The following is a 17,434-nucleotide window of genomic DNA, read 5'->3' on the forward strand; positions in this document are numbered from 1 at the left end:
AAACTCGATGCCGACATTTGTCCAGGGCACGTTCGTTGCTCGTTTCTTTTTTTTTTTTTTTTTTTTTTTTTTTTTTTTTTTTTTGCTTTTGTCGGCTGGCTGCCAAAATTGTCGGCACATTAATCATAATTTAATGATTAGCGCAAGTTTTGTTTATTAAATATTCCAGCGGTTGAATCTGGCTGTTGTTGTTGTTGTTGTTGTTATTTACGAGTGCTGATGCCACGCGTCGATAGCTGGCAAACTTCAACGTCATAAATTGCAATTATTTCAGCAACGCAATAAACCAAATATTCAACCAATTTTTTTATGGCCAACGCCTTTGGCCAGACTCCAATTTATGGCGAAAATGCAACAACTGCGAACAGCTGTCAGCAAAAATCTGTCAGACGACAGTCTTCTAAGAAGCTACCAGAAAAAATATAATAGAAAAATATACACACACACATATATATACATATATGTTAAAGAATTTGTAGGGTGGCACGTGCCTGCCACTGATTGTGTGTCCTTTGAGCAGCGACTCCTTTGAATATTTATTTTCCCCGTTGCACAGACAGAGCAATATGAAAAGAAGGAAGCTGCACTTTGAACCAGGGAACCAGAGATATATATTTTATATATATATATATATATATATATATATATATATATATATGAATATACATACAAATACTGTAGTTGCCTGTCATCGGAAGAAATTGAATTTCTGTTATTTTTCTAGAACTGTTTAAGACTTTCTTTAAATTCAATAGTGTTCTAAATATGGTAAAAATTTAACTCTGCTCAAAAGTTGAAAATTCCCTATAAAATAGCAAAATTTAAATAAGAGAAACCATCAGTTACATAGAAGTGATATTCTTTATACAGTTTGCTCTTAGTTTGCATCATCAGAGCTCTGATGAAATACAGATTAACATTTGTTATTATTAAAGAAAAGTCTTACTCTGCATAATTTGAATACGTCATCGCTTGAATGCATCTGAGACTTTCCACAATGAGCCAGTGAATCATCAAGAGGGAATAATTGTTATTTATATAATCCAATTTCGTGTAATAAGTTCAATTATGTGGCAGAAAAAGAGTTAAGTATAACAAACGAAGCTAACTAAGGCTGATTGATAGGAAAGTATTTATAATAATTGATCTTGAGCTGCCATAGAAATGATATATACCACAATTGACCCTATGATTGGAATATATGTATGTATTTAAAACATAAATATAAAAAAAATGTATAGATATTTATTTTAAGTTCGTTTTGAAACAATTAAATACTTTAATAAATATTTTATCATTTAACTATAATTAAATATGCACGCAAATCTAATAAATAACTAAATGAGATTAATTTATCAATTAATTTATTATAATTAAAAATGTGCCTGCTGTGCAGATATATATATTATTTGTATATGTTATATGATTAAGCGCTACCCATAAAACAACTATATATAGAGTAAATGTACTACTATATGCTACATATAGAGCATATAGTATGTACGTATGTGTGTGTGTGTGTGCGATCGTTCGGCACGCAACTTGCCGCTGCAAGCAAAGCGATAAAAATCCACAGAAAGAGAATAACGGAGAGAGAGAGCGAAAGAGTATACAAAAAAGAGAACAAGAGAATTTGCTGGTTGCTCAATAGATGCAAAAGTCACGAATGTCGCATGACATAAAGCAAGCGTGTGTGTGTGTGTGTGTGCTAGTGTTTGTTTGACATTGGCTTGATTTGTCGCAATCCGGGCGCACAGTGTGTATGTATGTGTGTGTGTGACAGCAGCGCGGGGCAGCGGCGTGTGGCAGTTGAGAACGCGCATCATTCGCGATGTTTTGTCAGCGGGCAGTTAGCTAATTGATAATCAAACAGTAAGCCGAGAAGTCGACTGTACTTGAGCGAACAGACGGATAGACGGACGGACGGACGGACGGACGAGCAGACTGGCCAGGTCTAATTAGGCGCGCTTGTAAGGTCAGCGCGCAACGTTGCGTATGCGCAATGTGCAAATAAGGTAAAGTGTGAGCGCAAAATTGCGCATACGCCGCATGGCCAGCGAGTGCGACTGCAACTGCAAGCGACAAATGCAGCTGCGAGGCACAAGTTCAAGTGCATTACGCATACGCACGCACACACAGACACACATTCAACATTAATTGAGGGCAAATGTTGATCAGATCAATGTCATGGCATGGCATGGATACAGTCTATCTATATAAACTACGTATATATACGTATACGTATATAAATATATATATATATATTTATATCTTTGGCTGGCTGCTGCTGTGACCCTGGCAACATTTAACAAATTGCAATTGGTTCAAGATCAGCGACGCAACGTTTTGGCTTTTGGCTTTACGGTTTGCCTGCGATATTTCTCTGTGTCCATTGCTAACCTTGCGACAATTGATTTTTGCTGCTCGGCGAGCGCAGCGCCAAGTATCGAAGTAACACTGTGTACATGTGTGTGTGTGTGTGTGTGTGTGTGGTGTGTGTGAATTGCTGTGCGTCTTAGTCATACGCTGTTCTTGCAAGCCGTTCGGCTTATCAGGGCTGCGTAATCCGCGACTGTTGCCACTGCCCCGCATCTAAGTCATTCGAGTCGCTGCTTGGCATTGTTTTTGGAATTGTGGTTGCACTTGGCTGTTAATGTGCCGCGCAGTCACAGTCAGAGCCACGGCTCGTGGACAAGACAACAACAACAATAGTGAGCTGTCGATGCGCAGCGAGGCTGTCAAGCTGCGCTCTCTCACCCACCCACCCTCTCTATCTCACTCTCTCACTCTCTCTCTCTCTCTCTCTCTCACTCTCTCATTTACTCGATGTTTATAGCCAGCTCTTTCATTCATTGCATTTTCAGGGTCGCCACAGCGGCAATTCGCTGTGTGTTGCATCTAAATCAACAGATGTGTGCTAGACAGCTTGTTCTATACTAGAAAAACCAGACTGCTGTGCGTATAGGGTATACACACATACACATGCATACACATAGCTTATAGAGTATAGCGTATAGTATGCCGTGCACATGGCCAAATGGGGTGCTCTGCTGACTTTGAAAAACGCTTTGAGTGACAGCCGCTTTGTTTGCCTGCTATAAATATATGAATAATAACATTTTTAACTGCCTAAAGTAAGAACTTTAGCTGGAAATATATAAAAAATATATGTGTAAAAAAAATATATATATACATTTTGGTAAAATATATTGCCATGAAAATAACCAAAGGCTATTCACTCAAAAGTTAATTAAACCTATTGATTTAATGTGACAAAAGAAATGAAACAAAACAAGCCTATTAAATGAAGTTTTCATTTATTGAATTTTGTGTGAAGAATTTCTGAGAAAAAATATTTTTTTTTTTACCAATTTTAAATTTTAGCTGTTTTTAAATAAAAAAACTTCTTTATTTTATTTTTTATTTTTTTTTTTTCGCTTTAATATTTTTGCTCTCACTACTTTGATTTAGTTGGACAATTTTACGCTTGAATAATAAATGTAATTTTATAATATTTCATGAACCCGCTGGACTCAATCGAATGATAAATTGCACCGCATGTCAGGAAAAAAAGAGTAAAAATAAAGAATTTCAATTAAATGAAAATTGTTTTCTGATGCAGCTCTCAGTGCTTTTGTATGTTGCACATGCAAATTAATGGCAAAGCATAATAAATGCATATAAATAGCATTGTTTATATATGTATATATATATTATATATATTGCAGCCATCAGTGATAATCAAGTTAAACTTTTAATTCCATTTGCTGGCGCTTGATCAATGACTGAGCCGAGCAGCTCTGCCAACAGAGACATGAGTGCAGATCCATGGGTTATGGGTATATATATATATATATATATATTACAGCTCTCTAAATGGTCCCAATTGTATTCTGTTCAAACATGTTGCCTGGCTATCGAACATGTTGGCTGCCTCAACAGTCAACAGTTGTCCAGCCTGCCGCCAAGAGCTGAGCCAGCCTCAATCTGCATCATGTCCAATGCCAATCAAACATGTGCACGAACTTGACTTTCAATGTAAAGCGAACAAGGCGAAAGCGACGTCGACGTCGACGTCGAAGCCGACTTCGACTTTGCCGCTAGCTGTGATCGCTGCAGCAACCTTGACCCGGTTCTTGAAACTGCAATGGCAACAGCAGCAGCCGCAACAACAGCTGCCGTCACTTGTGCAACATTGAGAGAAGTCGAGAGAGAGAGAGAGAAAGAGCGAGAGAGGGAGGCTGCCAAACGGGTTTAGCGTAGCCGGCGAAGAGCGTGAGGACCGGCAGAGAGCGCGACAGATCGTACGACACGATGCGACGCGACTCGTCGCTGCGCATGCGCAAAATCTACAATTCGCTGTGACGATTCATGACCGCACACCCGACCGCCCTCCTGCCCCGCAGCCCCGCTGCCCCGCTGCCCCGTTGCACTTGCATGGCCAATTGGTCGCTTTAGTGAATTGGCAATTAGCGCAGCGCAGCGCGCAGTCATTTTTTATGCTCATATTTACATTGCACGCACACGCATTATTACTATTTGTTGTTGTTGTTGTTGTTGTTGCTTTTTATTATTATTATTGATGTCTTAATGTGGCTGTGCGACAATGATGGTCATCCAGTGCTGACCAGGCCCGGACGGGCAGCCATGGCTCACGGCATTGAACGTGGCTTGTTTGGCAAAAAGCTGACGCTGACGCTGACGCTGACGGTGACGGTGACGGTGACGGTGACGGTGACGGGGTCTGACGTCAGCGCGCAGTGGCCGCCTGGCCGCCTCGCTGCCTGGCCGCGAAGGTCGAGGTTAATTAAGTTGTCTTTGGCCGTGCATGGCGACCTTGTTGCCTCTCGTCTCGTTTGCTTTGCGCTGCAGTCGCTGCAATCGCTGCTGCTGCTGCTGCTGGAATCTTGACATTTTGGCTCAAGTCGCTCCTGTCTCACACACAGACGCACACACACATACACACTCTCTCTCTGCCTTAATGCTTTATTAATTGTTGCAAATGAATGCAAACTCTGCCGCTGCCAGCAAGACAAGCGCTCGCACTCACAAGTTAATTGGTTTACAATTTTATTAAAATTCAATTACACTGCGGCTCTCGGCTGGGCAAACAGGGGAGGGGCAGGTGTGTGCATAGGTTATACGTAACTGTAGCCATGCAGCCTGCACTCGACCGTGGCACCGTGGTTAAGCTGAAATGCCTGTACGTGGCAACGTTTGCCGTGTGGCGCTGTTACTCCTTACGGCCTCTGCTCCCACTGCTCGCACGGTTTGTCCTTCTCCAGCAGCTCTTCAGTTCGCCAATTCTCAATTCCCAGTTGTCACGTCGCACCGTAGCATATTCCGTATTAAATTGTTGCTGGCAACGTGAGTCAGTTTATTTGCAGCAGTTGTTGTTGCTGCTGCTGCTACTGTTGTTGTTGTTGTTGTCGTTGTTGGTTGCACGAATGACAGCTTTGCAATTTAGTTGCAAATTGGCAGTGAGCGCTGTGCCGTGTGGAAAGGCGACGGACGACAGGCGACAAGTTGCCGAAGGTAGCGCCAAAAGAAAAGAAATCAATGTGCAACAGCGAATGTGCATGAGGGGTTGTCTGCTGCACAAGTGTCTGTGTGTGTGTGTGTGTGTGTGTGTGTGTGTGTGTCTGTGAGTGGGGCATGCAACTAAGTGGAAGCCTGCAGACTTTGAGTCTGTTTGTTGTTTTGAAATGGAACTGGAAAATTGTCGGGCAAACAATATCAAAATTCTCTTGGGCCAAATACGTAAGGACCCAAGCGACTTGAACAAGGTTAAGCTGTTTAGAAAACATATTGATTACAACAACAACAACAACAAGAACAAGAAATAGAAAAAAGTCGGGGCTTAACTGAGCGAAGTATATTTCAGCTTACAGACAACCTTTGTATGTGTGTTGACCAAATTTAAGTTGACTACGATCTTTGAAGAAGTTTTATGCACTTCATTTTCACGGAAAAGCGTGAAATATAGGAGAATTTAGAGTGCAATTAATGGGGCTTTTGTCTTAATCATAGCTCAATTATGCTTCTACAAGGGGAGAGAACTTACTAGGCAAGACTTTGACTAGAATAAAATGTACCTAAAAATAAAAAAAAAAATAAATATATATATATATATATATATATATATATATGTATATTTATTTTATATAATATTATATATATATATTATTATTTTATATATATATATTTATTTTTAGGTACATTTTATTCTAGTCAATATGTATATATATATGCCTGAGTGAGACTGAAATACTAAGACAAAAATATTTTCACATTTAAAATAAAAATTCGCATAGACTTCAAATAGTTTTTCATTTAACTTATCTTTCGCTTGGCGCGCGAACAAAATTATTTCATCAAAGCAAAAGAAGAAGGGCGCCCAAATCGCCACAAAAATATGCCACAAAATGGGCAACAAAATGGGGCAACAAGTGCGAAACCCCAAAGAATAGGCATCAAAGAGCCAGCGCGTAAAAAAGTCAAACAGAAAAAGTAAAAAAGAAAAAAATTAAATAAAAAGAAAATGAAATGAAAACTAAGTGAAGCAGGCAAAAAGAAAAGAAAAGTGAAAGAAAATGCCGAGCTCAGCCGCTGCTATTTGCTTAATTAAATGCGCAATAAGTGGGCGTGGCATGGTAGGCGTAATGAAAATAATACAAAAAAAAAAAAAAAAAGAAAGAAAATTCAACGGTCAAATAGCGTGCGCTAAACAGCAAAAGACGAAGAAAAATAGAATGAAGCGAAGAAAAATTAAAATAAAAGAAAAGTTTTTGCAGCGCGTATTTGATTACAAAGCATTTATAAGCGGCGAGGATAGCGGACGGCGGACAACGGACAGCGGCGAGGATAACAGGCTGGCCGCCGTCGAGCCAACACACTCAGCGCAATGAAATCAAGAAATAATAAAACGCAAAAACTTGCAACACCAACAACAACAATAACAACAACAACAACAACAACATCTGCAGGTAAATCATTAGGGCACCGACTTAGCTATAATTAATGAGCAACTGAAGCAACATCGCTGAGCAAATTAACCTGAACTGCTTAGGGTCGAGCAGTGGGCTCCCTCGGTCTATGGCCGGGGCAGGCTGATTGTCCAACTCCGGGTGGAGTTCAAGTGCAATTAAAGCAGCGCAACATTTTGCTTGTAATCCTCTCGCTATTGCGTATCCCAACCTCAATTCATTTAGGAAACTTCATTTTGTGGCCAGCTGTCATGGGGATCTTACACTGTTGATGTCTTTATGAAGTCTTTAAGTTCGGATTGTGTCAACATGAACGAGCTTAACTTTACAGAAAGTGAAATATACACATTTTGTTCTATACATCTTATTATAATATGTTAAATAGTCTAAGATTAACATTAACATTCACGATTCCAATGACTATTTTTATATACAATTCAAAGCCTGAGATGTCATCTCTTCTTCTTCTTCTGTCATCTCTGTTTCATCTTCTGTCGTCTCGATTTCATCGTCTGTCATCTCTCCATTTACATTTATAATTTCTTACCAAACTGTTTTATGTATTATTAAGAACAGATTTTTTTGGAGCTTCCACAAAAAGACATCGCAAATGCCACCTGGAAAAGTAATCGATAAGCTGCTATCGATTAATTTAACAAACTGTTTGCCCAAACAGACCTTTATAACAGTACCTTAATATACAAGATAGTCCCCCTCTCCCATGCCAGCTCAGTGGCAAATTAAAGCTGTTCTTTGATAATGCTCATTGCAGAATCTGCCTGCCCGATAACTGAACTATTGTGAATGTGTTTATCACGTCAAGGAACCCCCTTTTGTGCTTAAACGTGCTAGGCCCTGACACTGGCTGCTGTCTGGGCTCATATTGTTATATGGTTGCCTATGGGCTCTTTTGTTGTGGTGCCAAAAACTTTTGCCAGTTAATTATTAAGTAGATACACGAATTTATTGCGACTTCAGCCGCAGGCACGCCTCCACGCCCCCACGCCCCCACGCCCCGCTCACCCGGCTGCCCCGTTTGTGTGTGTGCGTTGAGGTGTAAACGTGCGGATTAAGTGTCTTGCTGTCAGACCAAAATGAGAGAGGAAGAGAGAGAGATGTATATCAATGTATTTTGGAGGCTGGATGAAATTTACGCTTCGCTTGGAACTTGGCCAGAAAACTTGGCTAATTTTGTTGCCGTTGCTGTTGCTGCGGCTGCTGCTGCTGCTGTTGTTTGGCTCTAGCGCTCTCAGGTGAGCATTGAAAAATTGATGAGATTTTGTGAGCTTTGGTTTTTTATTTTCATAGGACTTTGCGCCCCAAATACTTGAACTTTAAAGCCAAACGAGTTGAGTGAGCCAAAGCAGACAGATATAAAACATAATTTTCGTCAAGAGTTTGCCAACTGCCAGAGGAAAAAAAGAAAAAACACCAAATGAATAGAAAATACCAAACAGCTGGCGCAACAAAAACTTACAGCCAAGAAGAAGCAGAGGAAGCGGGAGATGAAGAGGCGCATATAAAAAGTGCATACAGCCAGTGCATATGCCAGGCAAAAATAGAAAAGAAGACAAAAATGGATTCTGGGTACACACAAAAAAAGAAAGAGAGAAGGAAAGAAGGAAAGTATTGATGCCGGATATGAAACTATAACGAATCTGTTGGCCATATTGATTGTGGGGCCAGAGGAAGCGCTGCAAAGCGCAGCAAAGTATGCAATAAAAAGTATGCAAAAGAGTGCGAGAGGAAATCAAACTTGTGATTGACTTTGCCAGCTGCTGGCACTTGAGCACATTTGCCAGCTATTGCTATGGACGGAGGACACAGTGAAGGTAAGCCGATTTGTGCCCACACACATAGAGCCTCATACACATGCATTGGTAGCCCTCTCAGTATCATTTGCGATTTTTAATTGAATTTCCTGGCAGGCACACTTTTGTTGTCTAGCAACCACATTGAACGCAATTTAAGCGGCAGTCAAGTGAGGCACAAAAGGGTTAAACACACTCACAAACACACACACACACACACGTATTCGAATGAATATCAATGAACTGTCATAAAACAGGCGCCACCATATGGCATAGGGGCGTGTGGACAACAAGAGGCAACTGCCACTGACAGCAGCCTGACACGTAGGCAAACATTTAAGCGCCCAACGAACAGACAAGCACACAAACAACAAAAACAACAATAGTTCACACTTGGAACAAAGCGCTTGACATATATATACACATATACGTACACACATACACTAATGTGTATACATGCATATGTATGTAAACATTTATTGTATGAAGAGCAACATACAGTCAAAGAATCTCTCGTTAGATATGAAACATAGAAATATGGTTGAAAGTTAATTAAGTGCTGAAAGCGACATGATTTGTTGAACTTTGAAGTACATTTTAAGCAAAATTGTGTAGTCTCAAAATATTATATATTATTATATTATTAAGCAAAACATAAATTATTGATAGATTAGAACTCTTATTTGGTTTCAAATTTGAACCACACAAACATTAATGTTTGAATGTTAATGTAAATTTCAGCTAAACTTCATATTTATATTAAAAAATATATATATAATTGTAAAAATTGTATTTAAATAAAATATGCATTTAACTAATATTTTTAATTCAATAAAGTTTGCATTTAATTAAAATTTCATTTAAATTAATTTGATTATTTAAAGAAAGTATTGCCTATTTCATTTTTTAAATTCTTTTTTTAAATTTTAATGTCATTTAATTCATATTATTTTCGTTTAATATATTTTAATATTATTTTTAATTACTCATTTTCATTATTCTGCCGTCTTTTTTTTTTTTTTTTTTTTCTCTGTGTATGCATACCTATAGTCATATAGACCCTGTTTGAGTCTGGGGTCACTTGGAACTGTCAATGACATGTGATTTGAACTAATGGCAGTTTAGGCGCATGTCTCTGCTCTTAACAAGATCAACAACAGCAGCTAGCTTAACGTTCTTCAAAAAGGTCGCAAATTTAATGAAATTTCCATGTGGAGCGAACTTTATTTCAAACATATATATTTGAATATATACATACATATATATAAGCTTGTATGTCGACTGCCATGGCGTATGATTAATTTAAGAGCTTGGCTTACGCTCGGTTTCCGTGTCTAATAAACTTTATCAAATTATTACACAGACACACATACACTCATACACATACATGTACGTATTTAGCTGCTAAAGCGTTTGCCAAATTGTATTTGCTTTGACAGCGGCAAAACCTTTCAAGCTCTTTTATGTATATGTATGCATATAAATTTTCCTCATTTCCCTGCCTTGGTGTCTGTGTATGTATTTTTGATTAGCTATTTAAGAGTTTGCAACTGCCTGAGTATATACATATGTGTGTGTGAAACATTTACGTGCGTCTTTTGGCTGCCGCAAAAGTTTAAATTGTCTGGGCATATTCCACTTATAACGACTTTAGCTGTTTATTTATTTATTTATTCAATACCTATCTGCACTTACCGAAAACATAAAATGTTCGACTCTGCGCTGGCCTTGAACATGTCAGCTGTAAAGATAGTAAGCAGATATAAATTTTTACTTATTGGAAAGTTTATTGAAAATGCAAAATTCAGTTTATGAAAAATTTTGATATGAATTTATGGCAAATTTTTTATTAACACATTAATTTTGATTAAAGTTTAGAGCGAAAATGGTGAAAGGATATTAATTTAGTTTACGATATTTTTGATCAATATTTATTATTAATTGACAGTTAAAATTGGTAAGGAATAAGTATTAATACTATATTGATTTTTTAGCTCATAGCATATACGAATTTATGATTATCCTTTTATTATGCGAAAGTTTTTCCGGCTGTTTAGATTTTTCGTTTTATTTATTATGTTTATTGAATAATAAAGTCATGAGCCTATGACATAAATTTTCAGTTTGGATTTTAATTTTATTTTATTTATGTTCATTGAATACGAATGTGAAATCTTTTTAGCTTTTATCGACTTTGCTATTTTATACTAGAAAAAAAAAATTTATAGTTCTTAAAGCAGACCTTTTTATTTGTATCGATACTGCTTTAAGTAATATATTTTTTTCAGATATATTATTTCTTCATTTGATTTATATTGATTCTTTATCACAATGTTTATACAGGACAGGCATTCGAAGTGTAATCAACATGAGATCGGTGATGCAGCACTTAATTTTTGCTTGACTGATAGTTCAGATAATACTTTATAAACGTATAAATGAATGTTGTCAGCAATTTAATAAAAAAATAAAATAAAAAATGTAATATATATAAATGAATTGAAAATTACAGCCCGCCACTAACATTTCGAGTGTCCAGCCCTACGTATATATTTACTGGCGTATATCTTTCAGTCCATAACACTAGGATATGCTCGTTTGCATATTCAAGCGTTTTTATATGCATCTTTTGAATAATCAAAAAAAGGGGTGTCAAATCAATGCAAATTGACAAGCACTTAATGCCAATGGCCCAGATATGCATGTTGTCATGTATGTGAATCCTTGCTTATTGCCGCATTAAGTGCTCTGCACAGATACACAAGCACACACAGAGATATACATATTCATTTATATATATATATATATATACAGACACACACACACATTGAGAGAGAGAGAGAGAACTGTATAGACAGTCAATGCAGCGGCGCTCGCTTGACAAACTCTTTTGACCCGAATACAGCGACGGCGCAATCGTTGTATTGATTGATGATGAATAGCATCATCCAGTCGAGTCCATTAAACAGGACACAAACAGACACACACACACACACACACACAAATGTATACACATGTGTGCCTAGTGTTTTATGGCACTTTAAATGTGACTGTGAAAACTAATTGGTTGGGCAAGCGATTTGCATGGGACACAACAATAACAACAAACATCGCAATAATCGTGTTCATGTTGTTTTTTTCCTTTGGCTGGCAATAGATGCGGCAGCACATGCAGCCAAGAGCAGCAAAGTAAAGTGCTTTCGCAGCCAGCAAGTCAAGGCAAACAGCAGTGCCACGCCTTTTGTCTGACTGTAACGATAATGGATCCTGTCTTGGCAGACAATTGTCATGGGCTTTTGTTATTGTACGGCAGAGCAGCGGATGCAGAGCTCTCACAGAACCCAATTAGCTGGCGGCCACAACTCTCTCTCCCTCTCTCTCTCTCTATCTATCTCTCCCTCTCTCTCTCTTTCTCTCTTTCTCTGTGTGTGTGTGCAAATGTCTAAACATGCCGCATTAGGGATAAAGCGAAAGCGACTTGAATTTATCACGCATACGACGCGTTGCCAAAAAGCCGCTTAGATTGCCCAACAAAATGTTAAGCAGCAGCATGCCAAATGGCAGCCGCAAGACACCCACATAAAAGCGGAAACAAGCCTCAAACACAAACAAGCAGCAGTACTGAAAGAGAAAGGAAGAGCGAGACAGAGAGAGAGAGAGATTGAGAGAGAACCACAGCCAAGAACGATAACTAAAAATGTAATTTGGGCATTAAGAACGCGCTTGGCAGGCATAAAATAACCTTGATTAGAAACTCAAATGCGCGCCTGCCAAAATAGCAAGGTGGCTAACAGCGCTGGCGGTGGTGCTGTGGTGCTGTGGTGCCGTGCTGGCAGTGTGTGGTCTGCTCTGCGATGGTATCTCGCCTGTAACACGGCCAGCACGGCCTGCCACGTGGCCAACATATATCAGAGGAACCCGGCTCGAAACGACTTTGGCCCGTGCCATATATCAGTGTGCACCTGTGCCAAAAAAGGTGCCCAAACGGCTAAGGGCAGCCAAGAACGAAGGTTGCGATACAAATAAATAAATATATATATATATATATATACATATATATATTCGTGTGTGTGTGTGTGTACATTAAGGTCTGTTTAGTAATCATAAAACCCAGCAGTCAGCCACACATACACACTCACACACACACACACACACGTTCAGAATACAGTCAAAAATATGCGAAATTTGAATGCGCTTTAACTTTGATGACTTGCTCATAAAAGTTATGAACTTTACTTTACTTTATACAAAATCAAGATATAAAAGTATTCTAATTTTCACTTGAAGAGAGAATGAAAAAAATGATGTACAAAAGTTTTAGCTGCATATGTAAAATATTAATTTAACTTTTCACATTAGCAAAAACAAAATTACAAATATTTTATATATGTGTATATTTATTTCTATATATTTTATTTATCTAAAATACGTCTCTTTATTTTATGCTACGCGCTACAATTCGATAAACTAATCTTCCAGCACCAGCCACTTCTCACGCCCCTTTTAATGGTTAACACTTCTTATATCTCTATTTAACAACTTTCCATATAAAAAAAAAAAAAAAAAAAAAATGCTTGATTGATTGATAAAGAACAAGCTGTCTCTAGCATATGCAACAAGCCAGTCTCAGTTTCAGACTAACAAACATGAATTTCCGCACACAAAATGATTTGAGGCCTTTTACTTAATCGCTTTTAAATCGTTTTTTCAATATGCATGTCAAATCAATTTTTTGGCAAACTTTGTTTACGTTTATAGATTTTTCATTGTTGCACTCAAAGTAATTATCAAATATTACAAAATTAAGTGTGATAAATTGAAGAAATATTTGTATGCAGAATATACAAAATATTAAAAAAAAAAAAAAAAAAATGCTATGTATTATAAAAGTTTTGTAAAAGAACGAGGCCTGGCAAGACAGAAAGAATAGCTTCGCCATTTTTCCAGTGTACAAAAAAAAAAAAAAAAAAAAAAGGGATTTGCAAAGCGAGAAAACTTCCTAAGCGTCGTTTGCTGTAACTGTAACATGTAGTAGTGTATGTGTGTGTGTCTTTGTATCAATTATGTGTATGAGTGTGCGCGTGTGTGTGTAGGGCGTTTAGTTTTTATGTGTGGCAATAGCCAGCAGCAACACAGTTAGAGAGAAGGAGAGGAGAGGAAGGCAGAGAGGTGAGCAACCAGAGGAGTTTGGCAAGAAACGAAACGAAACGAAGCGAAATTCCCGCAGACACCGGACTAATCAACGAAATTGCTGCAGCCTTTTTGGCGCACGGTGTACATATGGCGGCTATAGCCGTAGATTGGGCTGTCCTTTTTGCATATGTTGTTGTTCGACACATTTGCTGTTTTGATTGGAACATCGAAGCGAGTGGGCAGCGGTGGGCGTGCAGCATGTTGGCCAGATGATTGATGGCAGCAACTGAATAGCCTTCGAGAGCTGATAAAACTCTCGCTCTACTCGCTGTGCTTTTTGAATACGCAACAAATGAGGCGTGTTTTTTCATTTTTTTTTCAGAGAAAAATAAGAAAATACTACGGAAAGCAAGCATGGAGCATTGAATGCCTATTCATTGAGAGCAATAAGAATATGGATAACGGGCGAATGAAATGCAAACTTTAAGCTTTAAGCTTGAGTTAAAGCCATGCCTGAACTATTTAAACAGATAATCGTAGTGCAGTAAAAGTTGTATGAAATTCAGTGCCAATTGTTGCTTTTGCCTCAAGGCATGAGACTCATTTATATCTTCTTCTTCCCCTTTTATTTTATTTAGCTGAAATGACACTTCGCGTTGACAAATAACCCCGCCAAGTATTACATTATATCACATCATAATCAAGCCCCAACTTGAGAAGTTCACCCGCACTGTCATTAGAGGGGCGTGTCTGACAATCTGAGTGCGTTTGTTGTGTACGTGTGTGTATGTGTGTGTGTGTGAATGAGTATATGAGTGTGTAAGTGGGCTGAAGCACCCTAGTCCTATATTCAAAACACGCAACACTTGTCATCAGCAGGCGCCGACAATCATTTACGCAGTAACACATACTCACACACTCGCGCATACACTCACACACACACACACACGCACACACACAACAATAAACAGCTGTCTACGAGTTTGCACTGTGCTGTGTCGCCCCCGTGAGAGATTTGTTTGCCGCTTTTATTAACTTATACCACAGTTGTTGTTGTTGTTGTTAACTTGTAATACCCTGTAATCAGCCAGTGAAAGGGTGGGCAGCGTCTGCTTGGGCGAATTGCTGCTGAAGTGGTTATTCCAATATTTGCCTAGAGCATTTCTTCTAAGCCTTATAAAATATATTTTAAATATATTTAAAAATATTTAATTATATTTAAAAATATATTTTTGACCTATTGTTTGCGCTTATTAATATTGTCTATATTACCAAATTAATAGTTTTATTATTTATATATTTTTTCGTATTTCATAAATTTCCTATTTTTTTTTTTTTTTTTTTTTTTTTTGTAAATATTATTTTTATTTAATTTTTTTTTTTCATAATTTTGTATATTTATATTTATATTTCAAATTTCATAGTTCAATTTATTATATTTATATTGACTAATTTTATATTTTATACATTTTATATTTTAATTGTTTACTACTTTATATTTAATTTATTTCGTTTCATGTTTATATATTATTCCTATTTCAAATTTCGTATTTTTATTTCCACTTCCATTTAATATCTTATGTGTAATGTAGATTTTATATATTTTATTTTATTTATATATTAATATTGTTATTTTCTAGGATATCTGTGGGTCGCGCTTTGTCAACTTGAGCATTTTTAATTGTTGTTTCACATTGTTTGTTTGTTGATATTTATTTTGTGAGAGATTTTGATTTTCCGTTGCCGTTGCCTACTTAGCTGGCATTTTGGCACGTCTTTGGCAGACTTTTATTTGCCAGACTTTTTATTGCCCTGCCGTGTCCTTGCGGCATTGCGTGCTCTGGTCTGTGCCGCAGGACAGGTGCTGCAAAACAAACGCAATGGAAGCTGAGGCAGCAAATGATTTCTCAACTGACATTAAATGTGGCGCGCGTGTATGCTGCACTTGACTTAATTGAATCCCTGATTGACTTGTCATTGTTTATTTTTATTTTTATTTTTTTTTTTGGCTGATCTCTGAGCATTTGTCATGGAAATAAACAAATGTCCAAAGCGAAACTCGAATACGGCTATGAAATGTAGAGTCCTCTTTGTTATATGCATGTATGTGTACCATATATATGTGTGAGTGTGTGTGTGTGAGTGCGCATGCAGCATTCACAACATTCATCAATTATCAAGTGAAAAGAGCCCCGAGAATAAAACGAAAAAGCAATAAATCTAAACAAGGCCCCAAGGGACTCTAGCCAGATCTACAAACAAACATGGGACTGAGCGACGTCTAGATGAATAAAGAGAAATGTGCGAGAGAGCGGGATGGAGAGATTGAGAGAAAGAGAACGAGATGAAGCTATAGATTATGCGTATATGCATGAGCATCAGCATCAAGATTCATTTCACATGGATGTTGCATAAGCACAGCTTTGGATGCCGCAGCTATACAAAATCCTTATAAGCGTTGTATGTATGTATGTATGTATGCATATATAGCCGAGGAAGTGGAAAAATAGCTCTTGAACAAGTTCGGGCAACTTGCTAAGGCCAACACAATGAAACTAAGAAATAACTAGACTTTTAACGGGCTGGCAGGCTGGATAAGTAAGTTGGGCTTATAAAATTCTACAAAATAAAGAACGATGGCCTGGCTCCGGGGGAGGGAGGGGCTAGCAGCAGTTTAGATGGAGGCGAATTGCCTGCAACACGTACGTGGCAAATACAAATTTAAGTAAAACAAGCTGGCAACAAAGTTTGCACAGTGAACATTTTTCTTTGCCTTTTAGCCAGGATGCAGGCAACACATGCATGTGTGCGTGCGTGTGTGTGTGTGTGAGTGAGTGACGTCTGTGGCAGAGACAAAGGCAACGCTGTGACTGAACAGACGAGGGGCAAGGAGAAGCCATTGATTTCCCAGAAAATGGAAGAGAATCGAGTGTAAAGCAGACCCAAAGGACTAAGAGGACTAGGGGATATGCAGCAAAGGCAACAACACAAATAAGACTGCAAGGAGGTGGAGGAGGAATCGAAGCTGAAAGGCGTTCAGCTGGCAAACATAAGTCGCACACTCAAATCAATGGCATTGACAGTCGGCTGGCAAAGTATAATGCGGGGAACGGAACAATGGCAGGGAAGGTGGTGGGCGTGGCAGAACAAATGGCATAAAGCTGTGTGAGGACAGGCAAAAACGAAGAGTGGATGAGGATGAGGGTGGATGAAGCTGGCCCCAACCCCTGCCCCTGCCCCAGCCCCATCGCTAGCATGGCAATTGTATTCATTTGACTTGGCAACCAATTGTTGCAAGTGGCAATTGTTGTAATGGAAATTCGCAGCAGGCATCTTCAAATAAAACCAGAGCAAGCGCCATCAAAAATTTAAATGGGCAACATTTTCAATTTTCAATTGGAAAATTGTCTGGCATGCTTGAAACGCAATTAAAATTCGATGTGTAAATATTTTAAATGCATATCTGGACATCAAAGGCTAACTAATAGTCTGGCAGGAGCTGCG

General features: G+C 38.3%; 1 protein-coding gene across 7 annotated transcripts in view; it reads right to left on the minus strand.

Moving 5' to 3' along the window:
* LOC6577848 overlaps window positions 1-17,434 on the minus strand; it is a 49,429-nt gene that overhangs the window by 22,985 nt on the left and 9,010 nt on the right. For all 7 annotated transcript variants that reach the window (XM_015165841.3, XM_015165846.3, XM_015165845.3 and 4 more), the window contains exon 2: window positions 10,493-10,538. The gene's annotated coding sequence lies outside the window, so the exon portion shown is untranslated. The remainder of the gene's footprint in view (window positions 1-10,492; window positions 10,539-17,434) is intronic.

The sequence above is a fragment of the Drosophila mojavensis genome, unplaced genomic scaffold, assembly GCF_018153725.1.
Source record: "Drosophila mojavensis isolate 15081-1352.22 unplaced genomic scaffold, ASM1815372v1 contig_49, whole genome shotgun sequence".
Lineage (NCBI taxonomy): Eukaryota > Metazoa > Arthropoda > Insecta > Diptera > Drosophilidae > Drosophila > Drosophila mojavensis.